The 15197-nt window shown below is 38.4% G+C and overlaps 1 long non-coding RNA gene across 1 annotated transcript; it reads left to right on the top strand.

The window, feature by feature from the left end:
• The first annotated feature begins 11996 nt into the window (after positions 1–11996).
• On the top strand, positions 11997–14896 carry LOC134418816 (uncharacterized). Its single transcript, XR_010027864.1, has 2 exons — positions 11997–12597; positions 14671–14896. It is a non-coding gene; the product is annotated as an uncharacterized LOC134418816 (long non-coding RNA).
• The last annotated feature ends 301 nt before the right edge of the window (positions 14897–15197 follow it).

Here is a 15197-nt window from a genome sequence, read left to right as displayed (position 1 = left end):
TATTTAGGTACTGGTCTGTAAGCTCTTGGTGGTCCATACAAGCAATTCTTGTCACTGCTTGTTGGCAGGTGCCATTGGCAGCCTGAAAGCCAGTGCTTAGATATTTCTGAATATTAATGCGTCTCTAATGGAAAAAAAAAATATTAAGAGCTACCACACTAGTCAATCCTTCTTTCTCCTCCCTTTTATTTTAATTTCTTAGTGTTTATCCGCACTGACATTAAGATAAAACCTACCCAGTCTACCTTTAACTGCAGAGTCTGCCTAGCAGTCTGCTGCATCAATGCCGTTTTACGGTCAAAATACATCCTCAGATACTTGTTTCCTTGAACCCCTGCACACTTACTTTCTGCTGAATCTTCCCTCCCTGAAAGATAGCTGGGGTATGCCCGTGTGGTATATCTGTAATAATAAACCTTAGCTACACCATGGTCCGACTTCACAGAATGCATTTGGGTATTGTATTAAGCTGTAAATAATATGGGAAGTATTCAGAGGGATGGATTTATGTTGCTATTTTTCAACTAACGGTGGCTTTGAGGCATAGTATATGTATCTGTCAAAATAATACACACAGCTCTGAGGTTAACTATTTACAAAGGATTAAAGTTTAGCTCCTAATAAGATGTTCTCTCTGATGCTTTTGCATTTGCTGCCTAATACCATGAGAAAAGTCTGTACAAATTATAAAGAGAATGTAGTAATTCATGCAGATCCAAAATATTCTGTTCAAAGGTAGATATAGTGAAAATCCGGGAGAGAAAAAACAGTCCAGACAAAAGAATTTCTTGCACATTGTAAGAAGGAAAATGGAAACAAACCTTTACTGAAGTTTGGGAATGATTTAGACACATTCCTTGATTTTGGCTGGGTTTCTGTAAGGCAAAAGAACCATAAAGCTGCTGTAGTAGAACTCACATTTCTACTAGCACTTCAGATGAAACCCTCCTGCCCTGTTGAAAAACTCAATAAGCTATTGAAAGAGAAAAGTCTTTTTGAGGATTTTGACTACATGAAAGCCACAAGGAATCAGTATGAAATTTACAGGTACGTATTTCGATTTGCTATTTTTTTAAAATTTTCTCTCCATTATTTTGAATGTTTATCATCCTCAGCCTCCTTTTGGCAGCATGTCATTCTTTGAATAAGGGAAAGCAGATACTTCATGGCTACTCCTCTGCAGCTGTGTTTCTAAGTTAGCTGCTCTTTATTTTCTAATTGGGAACCATGCAAGCATATGGGCTCACCACTGGTAAAAAATATTATCATTCTGCACATATCCACTGAATAACTAAGATTTTGGAAGCAATAACGACTTCATCAAAAACAAAATTAAAACAGTGAAATGACATTTAAAATTAGAAAAATGACTGGGAAATTTTTAAAATAAAGACAAAAAAATGTAAAAGTTGTAGAAAATTACAGGTTTCTGGATATGTTCTTCCAGTTGAAATCATAGAGATACAGTAATCTCAAAGCTAGAATGTATTAAAAAGCTGAAAAAAAATAAACCAGCTAATAGTATGGTCAGATGACCAAATAATTTCCTATTTAAGTACATCCCAGAAGAGTGGCACCTGAACTAAAGACTGTCACTGCTTTACAAATCCTAGAAGCCAAAAAAGAGGAATTTGTTGCTTCAAACATGAATTGGGCATATTATAAACGTTATGGAAGAATGATAAATAGAATTTTAGCATCATAGACTCATTTAGATTGAAAAATACCTTTAGCATCATTGAGTCCAACTGTAAACCCAACACTGCCAAGCCCACTGCTAGATGTTTCCCCAAGTGCCACACCTACACACCTACATGTCTTTTAAATACCTCCAGCAGTGGTGACCCAACCATTTCCCTGGGGAGCCTGCTCCAATGTTTGGTGACCCCTTCCATGAAGCAATTTTGCCTGATGTCCAATCTAAACCTCCCCTGGTGCAATCTGAGGCCATTTCCTCGCATCCTGTTACCTGGGAGCAGAGACTCACCCCCACCTGGCTAAAATCTCCTTTCAGGTAGTTGTAGAGAGTGATAAGGTCTGCTCTGAGCCTCCTCTTCTCCAGCCTAAACAAACCCAAATCCCTCAGCTGCTCCTCATAAGACTTGTGCTCCAACCATGTATTGTCAGGGGGCAAAGTCTGCAGGGAAGATAAAGTATTTTCTGGAGAGCAAGCAGTGGTACAGCATTCAAAGAGTTAAATTTTCTGATTAATTTAAGCAGATAGTATGGATTATAATATAAACAGATAGTATGGATTCTGTGCAGATATTTACCCTGCACCAACACAGAAAAATGCCTGCACTGCCTGTTGACATCAGCCACCTGTTCAAGTTAGTTATAATACCTCATTGTGACAAACAGCAAGATCCAAGAGGATACTTCAGTAGTAAATTAGGATGTAAATTAAGATGTCACGGACACAATATGATGCCAAGGTTAAGTTTTTTGATGTAATGAATGATTGTTTAGTGGAGAGAAAGCCAGACATCCCAGGGGAGAAAAGCAGCTCTGTTCTACCAGAAAATCTGGTTCAAAATTTTGCTACCAGTAAACCAGCACAGAAGCCTCTGATGTATTTATATTCAAAAACCTCATTTGAACTGCAAAATGCAACAGAAATTGAATAATAAAATTGAATATTTAAAAGATGGAAACCTCACATTTTTCTCATTTATCCTTTTACTATTTTAACCATGAATGCAGCATTAGGAACTCTCTCTGCCCTTGATGTGCCTTGTAAGCATCAGCTCCAGGTGAGCTTTGACTTTCCTAACACCATCTTTATGCTCACAGGCATTTCATAGTGCTTCCATGGTCTGAGAAACAAAGAGAAATAAGAAAAAAGCAGGGCTCACAAGTGAATCTGTGTCAAAAAGGGAAAATTGCCTATGATTCATAGCATATGCATAAAAAGCTCTAGAAATTAACTTAAATTTGCTGAGGATTTTAAGCTATTGAGTTTAAGGAAGACCAGAATAATGGCAGACTGTTGCCAAGGGATTCTACTGAGTCAATTCCACCCAGCAATAAAAATTACAGATATATTTGGAGTTTATAAATGCAATTTGACATGTGTTTCAAAAAATATCTAGACATTATATTCATAATGTTAGCTCATTTCTCTGTGCTGGTTGAACAAATGAGATGGATGGCAGGGAGCACTAAAAGGAAGACAATAGCAGCAAACTTCTTTATATCATTGTTTAAACTATTGTGACCTCAACTTTAATATTACACACAGTTCTCTGGCCTCAGTTTTGAAAACATTAAAAAAGATGGAAAGAGAAAAGATTATGGGACAACCAACTTCTCCATGAAAAATGACTAAAATTGGCAATAACAGTTTAGCCTGGAGACCTAATGAGGACAGATGTGATGGGTAGAGAGAGAAAAATAAATGGAAAGAGGAGACAGGTAGAAAATTATTATTCATTGAGTAATATAATACCAAAATAAAGGACATAAACTCTTACTGTCAGGATGTCTCAGACACAAAAAGAGGAAATTTTGGGATGCTGTGAACAGTCAAACTGTGGACTTCATTGTCACAGGTGGTCCATGTGGTTACTGCCAAATTTTGCATATGTTCAGAAAGCACCTGACAAACTCATGGAAAGAAATCATCCAGGATTTTTAACTCAAGAGTAGTCTTGAAAAGTCCAAGCTGCAGGTCACAAGAAGGTGAATGACTTTACCACAGGGAAACACCACAGTCTCAATATTTGCATTTAGCTTATCCTGTCCTGACACTCCTCACTAGGTTTTGTATTATTTATTAAACCCAGGGCACACACATATGCAGAGGATATGATCAGCTCTGTTTCTTTGTGGTGCCCTTATTCCATGGAACAGGAACTGTGCTCAGTGTTTTCAGTTGGCCCTAGTTGGTCCATTGTGCCATAGAAGCATCCACTGATCTTATAACCTGAAAGAGGCTAAATCAGGCACTAGGATAAAGAAAGATGTGTCCCTAATGGGCATTGGGCTGTCCATCTTGAAATCATCCCAGGAGTGCCAAATATATGGCTGGAAAGAAACAGAAATAAATAATAGAGGGAAATTAGTTTTCAATTGCTCATTTAGAATTGCTAGTTTCAATCAATGACAATTTTAAGGCATTAAACACATTCCAGAGTAACTTGTCAAAAAACCCCACCCTGCAATTGCTGACATTCTCTGAGGTTTTTTAATAAGATCAGGGTCAGTGATGGGAAATAAGCGGGAAGATGAATAGGATGTCAAAATTAAATTGAGTTCCAGAAGAGTTATCTTAAGTTCCCAGAAAAATAGAAACTCATGAAACTTTGTCTGAAACAAAGTGGGAAATGTGCGTTTTAGCTTAGAGGGAACAAGAAGGCTGATGACTGTCTTTAGCAGTAATAACAACCCATGCAATTTTAGCAGCTTGAAAAACAACCTCATCCTTTGAAATCTGAAACAGAGAAGGTGCTACTTACTTTAAATCCTAATGATTTCTGGTGCATCAGGCTCTTTCATTTTTATACAGGGAACCCAGATTAATTGTTTCAACCATCTGACTATCCATTACAATCAGAGGATGTACTTCTTGTTAAAGTATCAGAACTGTTGAATAAAATACCATTTTAACAACCCATATGTCTGTGGTTTTGTTTTGTTCTCTTTTGCTAGATGTGGCACTTAATCTTCTGGAGTGTAAGTACTCTATTGGCCAGGCTGTTATTAATCATCATTGTTGTCAATGAACAAAAATCCAGTGAAAGAAAACAATTGAATACCCAGTAGTACAGAGAAGGTCCTGTTTCAGAATGACCACACTGAATAATAATATTACTTTTATTTGGGAATTTGTCTCTTCATTTATAAATCCTGTCCTAGTCTGTGGTCTTGTAACATAATTTCACCATTGTTTAAAATACCCTTTCTGCTTCCTCCCTGGGATCAAGGAGGCAGGATAGTGAGTTTGAATATGAACATTAAAAGTGTTATTAAAAATTATTCTTCTCCAACCTGAACCATGCCATGGGTTCATCACAGCAAAAAAGGTTTTTTCTAGTTGTCTGCAGATGACAATCTAGAGTTTTAAGGAACCTGAAACAAAGAAAGAGAACATTTGAAGGCAAGGCTCAGTTAAAAAAAGAGGTTTGAGAAGCAGGGAGTCACACAGGAATAGATTTAGTTAAGGACTTGCAAGATAACAGAAACACTGGAGAAAGTGAAAGAAATAAAGCACAGCATTTAAAAGACTTGATCTGGGTAATGCATTCCAGCAGGAGGAAACTGGTATTCAAAGGTCAGGAAGATTTTTGGGATTCTGAGGAAGAGGGCAGAGATGTTGCATGTTTTGCATATCTCTTGGTCTATGTAAAATACATAAAAATCATGTGGTGAGTACTGTGTATTTGCTTCCAGTGGCTTGAAGACTAAAAGTGAAATGACCTTCAAGAATAAAGGTATGGGAAGGGAGGCTTTTAATCAGTTTAGGAGCTCTCTTTTGTAAGACTGTCTCCTATTTACAAGTAAAGCAAGAAGTCCATAATGTTCTATTTAACAGAATGAATTAGACCCAGAAATGATGGCTGGAGGCAATCCTGGCACAAAGGAAAGCTTAAAAATCCAGAGACCCAACTTGGAGGTACATCATAGCAGACGGGTAGAATCCAATGAAGTGACTGGATGAGCTTCATAAAAAACCATTTGAGTTCATTTCTTAACCAAGTTCACAATATAAATGCTAGGTCTTTTATGCCTTCTGCCATATTCCAACTACTAGCTTGACTGCAGTGTTGCTATAAGTACCTAGTGGATTGGTTTTATAGTTACATTTATATATATCAAATTAGTGCTGTTTTCTCCTCTGCAAACTTGGGATTTTAATTTAGATTCTGCTCTTAGCTGAAAACCAGCACTTTAATGTCTCTTTAATCTACACTACAGTCTCTTAACTAAATGTCATTTCACACCTTCTTGGTTCTCCAATAAGGTGTTCTTGCCTTACTACTCTCTAAAAAGCACTGTTGTAGGGACTTACAGCATCATTAGTTTCTATGCTTAAACATGGAAAATGATATATAAGAACTAAGCTTTATCATTCTTAATGTTTTCATATGCTTGCAGGGAACTGAAAGCCCAAAGGGGATAGAAATAAAAATGGAAATATAGCAGCATTGTACTAATATAGCAGTGGCTGTGAGAGAATGAATGTTATGCTCTTGAGCTCAAGGAACGCTGATGCAGGAAAAGATTGACTCATCTGAAACTCAGAAACCAGAGACCACCTACAAGCACATGCTGGACAGGAGGGAAAAGGCCGGACACACCCATTATGCCCTCTTACATCTCTGAACTAGAATCCCAGGACATGGGGCTATTTGATAATGCAGAACAAGCTGGATGTACCAGGTTGAGGGGGGTAGGGGGGCCATGTGTGCCAGGTGTGTAATGGATGGGAGTCCTTGTGTGTCCTGTCCCACAGTGGGGGACTGGGCTGGGTGAGAAATGTGCCAGTGCAAGGTGCAGACTCATCCACGATCATTCTGGTCACTGACTGCAGCACGCAGTCCTCCTTTTTCCCATGGAATGGGCCACTGCTCTCCTCTTCCAGACTGAATGCAATGGCACAGCGACAACTGTGCAAATTTATATATATATATATGTGAATGAGTCTCTGAATCACAGCTGTAGGCACCAGGCTGCTGCACTTGGTGTTTACTCTAAGCCTGATGGAAGAAAGTATTAAAATGACTGATAAGTTTCCTGTGTTAACAGTTTTTAAGGAAAAGTTAGATATTCTGGGTCACAGTGTGGGAAGTTTATTTACTTGAGTAATTTAAAACCTAATGACTTTCATGGTTAATCCTGTTTCCTTTGCTGCTGCCTTATCTCTTTTGATAATGATGTAAGCTTGAATACAAGTGTGAAGGGCATAGGTTTATACCTGGAAAATCACTGAGGTACTCTATTTGATCATGCAGATCTGTCTCACAAAGACCTGAAACCTTGTGAGGGGCTATGTGCTGCATTTATTACAGTGACAACACCCATTTCTTTCCTGATATTCTCATTGAAAATGAAAATTGCCTGCTTCCTAGTCCTAGAAATACATAATTTTCTGTATATTTCTTTCCCCTTACTTACTTCAATCTCTTCTTCTAATCTAACTCAGCATTACATGTATCTGCACTGGTGACAACTCAAGCAAGTGAATTCAGAGTGGTTCACTTCACTGAAGGTCTGACTCCTTCGCTGTTGATATCAGAGACAAAATTCAATTATTTCATTAGTGCACAGAATCTGCTAAATAACTAAAGTCAGAATACAGGGAACAGGAATGGCCAGACTTTTGAAAGAAATAATTCAAGATGCCAGGTTACAAATTTAAAAGGAAGTCCCAAGAAGAGTACATAACTATGGAGAAAACTGAAGTTTTGCAGTGTAGGTATATATTGATTTCCCAGGAAGTGTTCTCAGTGAAACACTGGTGGGATGAAGAGTTTCTCCATATTTCAGTATTCTCTTTGGCTTGTGAATGTCAAGGGCAATTTGTATTTCTTTCTGGAACTGAGATGTCCTCAGAAGTAGCTGAGCCATATGACACAGCCATGACTCATTTCTTGACTCAGCTGAGTTCAGAAAGAGTAATGGAGGAGGATTGATAAAGCTTGGTCACATAACAGCTCACCTTTTCTAGCAGTTTGTTTGGTCTCTAAATGAAGTGGGCAAAATTCTGAATCTCAAAGAAAAAGTAGAATATGATAGCAACTTGAAAAAAAACATTGCAAACCCAAAATTTCTCTGTAAAGCTGTAAATTTAAGGAAAAAAGATTAATATTTCACCCACTTACTAGCTTGCACGTAAATGAACAGCATTCCATTTTTGGTTTTGTATTGTATTGCTTCTCTATTGAATTAAGTCTTTGTTCCATTTAAAAGCCCCATCTTGTTCTGTCAATCTCTAAAGCAGCTATTCAGCAGCCAACTAACACAACAGAAATTGCCTATGCTGAATTTTCTTTTCCATTTTTGCATTGTATCCTAGTCTTTTATTATAATGGCACTGCCAGCAGAACTATAGTCAAGCGTGTGTCAATATTTCTATGCCAAACACTGTTTTATTAGTAGATGTTTGTAACAAGACCATTCTAATTTGTATAATCAAGATGAAGCTAAATACAATTATTCTCCATCCTGACACTAATTTTCTCTAAAAATATGCTTTTTTTCTCAATATCTTTTAAAAGATGGACAATCAATAGGTTAAAAAGTGCTGAGGTTGAAAATTCCATATTGCTGGTTATTCCTCCTCAGGTAGAAAGGGACAAGAAAGAGCATAAGAAACCATGTAACTATTTAACTCGTGTTTTGATACAATATGCTGGAAACCAAGGGAGTCCTTCTCATGGCTGAAACAATGATTTTTCTTCAGAATGTTTATTTTGACCTTGGTCTAAAAAGTAAGAGACTATTTGAAGCTGCAGATGTATTTTATCTTTCATTTAAATAAATATGTGTGTAATTTGTATTTTCCATTGCACACTGGTTTGTCGTTTTGGGTTTTTTCCCCTTTTCCTCCTCATGAGTGCAGAGAACACTAACAATACTTGTGTCTATGCCATGGTTATTTTCAGGAAAAGTGTTTGCTACTGACCACAGCTACGAGTGTGAAAGGAAAAGATAAGCTTGTAGGAAGCACTGCCTCATTTGCATTCTATTTTTAGTACAGACCAATTCTTTCATCTTTGTAATGACTTCACTTCTTGCACAAGGTGAACTAAAAATAGAACTTGTTTCTCCCCTGGTAGTATAAGGCAACAAACTGTACTGCAGATGTCCAGCTTTCAGATCTGCCGAGTTTTGAAGTCCAGAGCTTTTGACATTTACAGACTCACAGGCTCTCTTAAAATAGTCTTGAAAGTTCAACCAATGACCAAAAGATTGTTTGAATTCCATCTAATACCATGGTAGATTTTCATATAACCAGGCATTTCTTTCTATATTGGTATTAGTAATCTGAGGTAAATAATTATTATGGTTTTAGCTTACAGTGAAGACAACAGATGTGAGCCTAACCATGTAGGGCTACAAGAGCTCTCACTTGTTCTCTCTTTTGTCTCCTTGTCCCTCTTCTGTACCCACCTGCATTCATCCTGACCTCTCCCTTTCACTGGGTCAGGTGGGTTTTGGTCTTTCCTGTGGGTGGATTCATCCACTTGCAGGCAAGGCAGATAACTCCATTACTTAGTCTTTCTCTTGAGCCAGTGAGCTGAGTCTGTTCAGACAAGCTCTGGTGGTAAATGGTGGCCACACACAGCCAGGAGCCTCAAGACAGAAGGGGTGTGAGTGTGTCTAGGGAGGATCTCCCCTTTCTGCTGGTCATACATTGAGGGTCTGTCTAAAACTATTCCAATGAACTGTACCCTGTGCAATTTGCAATATAGCAAAAGCAATATAGCAATATAGCAAAATTTGCAATACAGCAAAATCTCCTGCAATTTACCCTACATGCTGCACCAGAATTGAGGCTCAGTGATTTTCTGTGATGATTATTTGAAATATTTTCTTGCTCAACATCGTAGTTAAAGTTCATAGCCTGCTTGTGGAAGTGGCTTGTTGGTATTGCTTCCCAGGGGAGCACTGAGGCTGTTGGATTATCACCATGCCATGCAAGCTGGATGATACAGCTGATGCTGCTCCTGCACCCACATAGCTTAGCATCACATGCTAGGAACACTTATAGGCAGCTTGTTATAAAGCACTCAAATGGCTGCTCAGATCCATGAGCTGAAGGAGCACATTACATCTGCCAGACTAAAGATTCACTGTGGTGTGACCGTGGTCACAGAGGTTTTTGGAGGAGGCAAGAGATGAGAATGTTGACTCCATGATTAGAAGGTTTGATTTATTATTTTACGATATATATATATTACATTATAACTATACTAAAAAGAAATAGAAAGATAAGGTTTTTCAGAAGGCTAAGCTAAGAACAGAAAAGAGAAGAATGATAACAAAAGGCGGCTCTCTCAGACTCTGTCCGAGATAGCTCAGTCTTGATTGACCATTAATTATAAACATTCAAGATGGCCCAATCAAATATCCACCTGTTGCATTCCACAGCAGCAGATAACCAGTGCTTACATTCTTTTTCTGGGGCCTCAGCTTCCCAGAAGGGAAAATTCTAAAGAAAGGATTTTTAGTGAAAAAGATGTCTGCGACACTGTGGGAACTTTTTTAAGCGGGCAGAAGAGGAGCAGTCTTATCCATGAAATTTTACCTCTGTATAAATGCATATCAGATGAAATTTGTATTTATTAATATTTTTATCTGAATTTTGCACAAAAAATCCCCAAATGAATAAGAGTATCAGCTCCTGTTCACAGACTTACTCTTTCTACTTTCCCGTGATAGTAAATCTGACCCCTGCTAAGAGGTGAAAACGCTTTTCATGGAATAAGAGATGCCTCAAAATCTTTTCACTTCTTTTTTGATGGATTGGTGCAGACATTTGGGTATACATATAGTGGAAGTTTCATTTACATTTTTAATTCATAAGGTTATGAGATTTTTTAGTATATGTTGTTGCTTTACCACAAATAAATAAATAGAGCACTCACTTTGGTACACCGATGAGAATGAATCATCCCAGTCCCCTGATGATGTCAGTGACTCTTTTCTGCACCTGTTGCTATATAACTTTATTTTCTTGGCCATGGGTGTCTTGAAATGTACCTCACTTTCTGGATGACAACTTTCCAGGATTACAGTTTGCATAAAATAAGGAAACAACTTTAAATAATGAAAACTTTCTTATTCTTGACTTTGTGTCTTTCTTTATGTCAGTTCTGAAATACATCTCGGTTTATGAAGATGTATATTCAACACAATCTTCCTCTCCAGGTTTTGCTCCTTCTTTCTCCAAGAAACAAAATCAGAATTGTGCATGAGTTCATGCAGTAGAGCACAGATCTGTGGTAGTTTGTGATTTCTGCTGGTCCCTGATTTCTGTGCTTATATTTCTCAGTGGGTTGTCATGTTCTGCCACTGCCTATGAAAGTGATTAAAAGAGCAGGGTGCATGGCACAAGGTCCTGGTGTTCCCTGCAGGCTTGACAGTGCAAAACATTACCAAAATACCAAACAGCATCCACAGCATCTGTAAAGCCTTACCTTTTACAAGCAGTTGTTTGTTTTGTGTTTATCAATATTTCCAGTTGTCTCGTACAATCTTCTTTAATGCTTAATGTCTCAGTAAATATGATTATCTTTCAAGGAGTTATGGTCCTCTCTTTTAAGTCAACATTCAGTGGTATATTGTTTTAACTGTTCATTGCTGCTTGGTAAATCAAATCAACCAAGCACTGTCTCTATTCTGTCATTGTACTTTATTCCAGTGGAAAAGTTTAAGTACACATTATTTTTGGGTTGAAAATTTGAGGATATAAACACTACAGAAGCAACCAATTGATTGAAATGGTGGAATGCTCTGTAACAGACGAGTTTTTCCCAGGAAAAACCTGCTTGACCTAAAATCACAAAATACATAACTAAAAAAAAAAAAAAAGGAAGTAAATTAATTAAGTTGATTATGACACTATTACAATAATGGAAAGATAAAAAACTAATCAGACATGAAGAACAGCCTGTATAAACATTAACCAGGCTATGGTTAACCATTCCTTAACCCTGACTTAAGAGATCCATTATGGGATTCATGGCAGACAGTTAACTAATGCCTAAACCATTCCACAGTAATTTAAAGCTGTGGTGAATGGCATCACTCAACCAAGCAATCACTCTCAGTTCCAACAGTTATTTTTAACTGGTATGAAGTTATGCTAACTCTCTCTGCCCTTTCCCCGCCTAAACTCCACAGGCTAAGCTGTCTTCACTAGCTGTCCTGTTGCTGAAGCCCAGGCCAATGACATTGATTGTTTGGGGTTCCTTTCCTGGAAAAAAAAAAATTCCACTGAAGAGCGGTGTCAAATGAATTTGGAGCAATCTCCCTTGGCTGAAGCTACATTTAATCTCTTTATAAATATATTTATTTCCTCATCATCAATTATTTTTACTTCAAAAGTTGTTCAAAAACTGTGTATTAAACTGTGTGTTATAAAGACCAATCTAACAGCTAGTAGCTATTCAACTATTTTTTTTTCTGCATTCTCACTGACTAATGATCAGTCAAACTAGGGGAAGGAGCCGAGTTTACACAAAAGGTAAAAATTGACTGGAGTGAATGTGTCCCTACTGAGTGTTGAAGAGGTACTGGCAGGAAGGAGTGAGGTTACTTCTGGAAGGTTATGTGGCTAAAAAAAAACAAGGCTCTGTATTTGTTTAGTATTTTTACTTCTAAATTGAGGATCAAAAGTGGCAGTGAACTAAAAATTATGCTGGTGACACAATGCTGGGTGGCACTGCCTGTGTAGAGGAGGATCAAAATATCATGTGAATGAGATGGATAACTGAGGACTGAAGTAAAAAGAAATGGAAGAAATTTAATAGCAAAAAGTTCAAGGTCATGCAGTCACAGCCCAACGGGAACTTCTGCCAAGGACGTCAGCCTTTATTTTGGAAACAACTGAAGAGAAGGAAAAGACTTGGGGCTATTCTCTGGCTGTTGGTGAGTAGGAAAATGAAATTCCTTCTGAGCTTTGTTTGTCAGTAATTCCTCTTTCTGTCCCTCTTTTCCCATGTCTCACAAGGCACACATTCCTGTCTCCACACCACAGATTACTGCTTTCTCTCTGGTAGTGGTGCAGCAGGATCACTCAACAGGAACACTCTGTAAAGTACGTGAGGAAAAGAGTTGGAAGCTGTTTGAGGTGAAGTAATTGCAAAATGTCAGTGCATATATGGAGGCCATGTCATGGGGGGTGTGTGCACAGCCCTGGTAAAACATGCTCGAGAAAGATTAATGCAAAGTGGAAGAGGTGCCAGGTCAGTAAGTTGGGGGCTCTATTCCAGAACCATCTGTCTGATGGGAAAAAATGTCTGTTAGTGTCAGACTGGAGATTGATTTGCTATGAAAAATTGTTTGCTATGAAGCCTGTAATAGCAGGGACACGAACTGTGTCTTTGGGGGCTTTCAGTCTCATGTTCCTGGGCAGCAGCAAGTATCTGATTTAGGCAACATGCAGAGGATTGACCTGTAACAAGTACCTAAAAAGAGCATTTGTGCTTTAAAAATTTAGAATAGTTTTTTTGCTTTCAAATACATATATTTTTCTGCAGACATTGTTTTATGAAGTCCAGGGAACAAGAACTGACTTTATGAGAACCAGATGAAATGTTTAATATATGGTTTATAGGTAAAACACACAAATATTGATGCAATAATTTTCTATAATCCATTCACTTCTGAATTATTTTTTCCCTACAACATCAGGTGTTTAGGAAATCTGGACAAGCAGTCAATTTAAACAAACTCTCTTCTACAGCTGGGAAGGAAGAACAATGGAGCTTAGAGAAAATGAGATCTCTTGATCTGATTCTGACACCCTGCTGCCTCTCTCCCAGCCCCAGCCAGTGACCAGTGTCAGCACTAATGAGGGGGAGACTGCAGCATGCCTGGCTGTAGCTGCTCTTTCTTCTTGTGGCACAGGGGGTGACCTCCCCAGAGCACACCTCTGAATATGCAAGCTATTAGCTCATGCAGCGCTTCTGGGGACTGCAGCCCCAGATAATTTCCTCAGACACTGTGCTCCTGCAGATGAGAAACAAAGTGGTAGACTGGGCCACCATGGCACATGGAAATGTGGCTGGGAGGAGAGAGCTGGGGAGGAAGATGACAGTCTGGTGTTATTGCAGGAGGCGTGGGGCGCTGAGGGTCAGCGTGTGCACTTGTCTTCTTGCATCTCATGATTAAAGCATTTGAAAATTAGTTAAAGACCAGCTATTGAATAGGAAAGGCTGCAAGGGGAAAAGCGTCATTCTTCATTACATAGGCTTGAGATGAGATCCAAATCCAACCTGCCACATGTATTCACTCAGCTGCACATGCTTGCAGCCAGAAGAATGACAGCTTGATACCCACCTACGTGTCACTCAGTCTCTTTACCCCAAATAAACTTTTGCTTCTATGGTATCCTTTGCTTCAAAGCAATGCTGACAAGGATTTATTGAATTAACCTAAATGGCTTTAAGCCCCAATTCATGCTGGTGCAGCATGTCTCTATCAGGGGTTTGCACTGGTATAACTAATTGATTTAGCTACAGATGGGAAAATTTTCTTAACAAGAGAAGGCCTAAACTGCTGGCCAGGCTGCCTTTGTTGTTTGCAAGTAATCTCCCTCAGCCTGTTGTTAGCATAAATCTGCTCTATTTTGGATTCCCATAGAGCTAATTTACACAGGAACCACACAATAGCATGGTTTACATTTCTTGCTCCTATTCAAAATGGACTGCAGGATCTGAAAGAAAAAGACTTTTCATGAGTTGTCTGCATTTCTGTGAATATTTCATTTCCTCAGTTTCAGTCCTCAAGTAGACTGTGGAAAAGCAATTCATTTGACAAATGAGCTTTTTCTAATTGAGCACAGAGAGCAGAGGAATCTGTTCTGCTCCCAAAGTGACTGGACACACAGCACCCTTTGAATCCCCTTTCTGATACATAGTGTTATATTAACAAATCTGAGAGCTGCTTCCTGTGGCTACCCTGTAATACTCAACATGAATTTTCTTTCATTGATCTCAGGGCTAAGCTTATCTGCTACTGTGTCTGTGTGAGCTCAACTGAAAACCTGTGCACATGTGTGAAACCAACGTGATGAAATCCAACTTGATGTTCACAGAAAGTGTGTGTGTTCTCACCTGATTGAAACTAAATTGAAAATGAAAACAACCTTTTTGGTGGGGAATTAGATATGTGTTCCAGCTTCACATAAATAAAGTTTGGAGTCTTGTTATATATGGGTATAGAACGTGTGACAACTGGATCTTGTTCTTATTTATTTATTTATTGCACACCATATTGATAAACTTTCTTATTTAGTTTTAAAAACACTGATTTCCTCCTTTTTAGACCATTTATGCACTTTCAGACCTAATAACATTTTCAGAGGAACAGTGCTGAAATCTGGAGACAGTGATACAATGATCTTCAGCAATTGCTATCATTCCTCAAGGTGGACAACGTCTTAGGAAACATTGTACATGGAATATATGGAACACTGACAGCACATTTGCCTCTATTTGCTACTTCTCCAGACATTCTAGTTTTTT

The sequence above is a fragment of the Melospiza melodia genome, chromosome 5, assembly GCF_035770615.1.
Source record: "Melospiza melodia melodia isolate bMelMel2 chromosome 5, bMelMel2.pri, whole genome shotgun sequence".
Lineage (NCBI taxonomy): Eukaryota > Metazoa > Chordata > Aves > Passeriformes > Passerellidae > Melospiza > Melospiza melodia.
The sequence above is the reverse complement of the archived record's forward strand: the minus strand, read 5'-3'. Positions and strand labels throughout refer to the sequence as shown.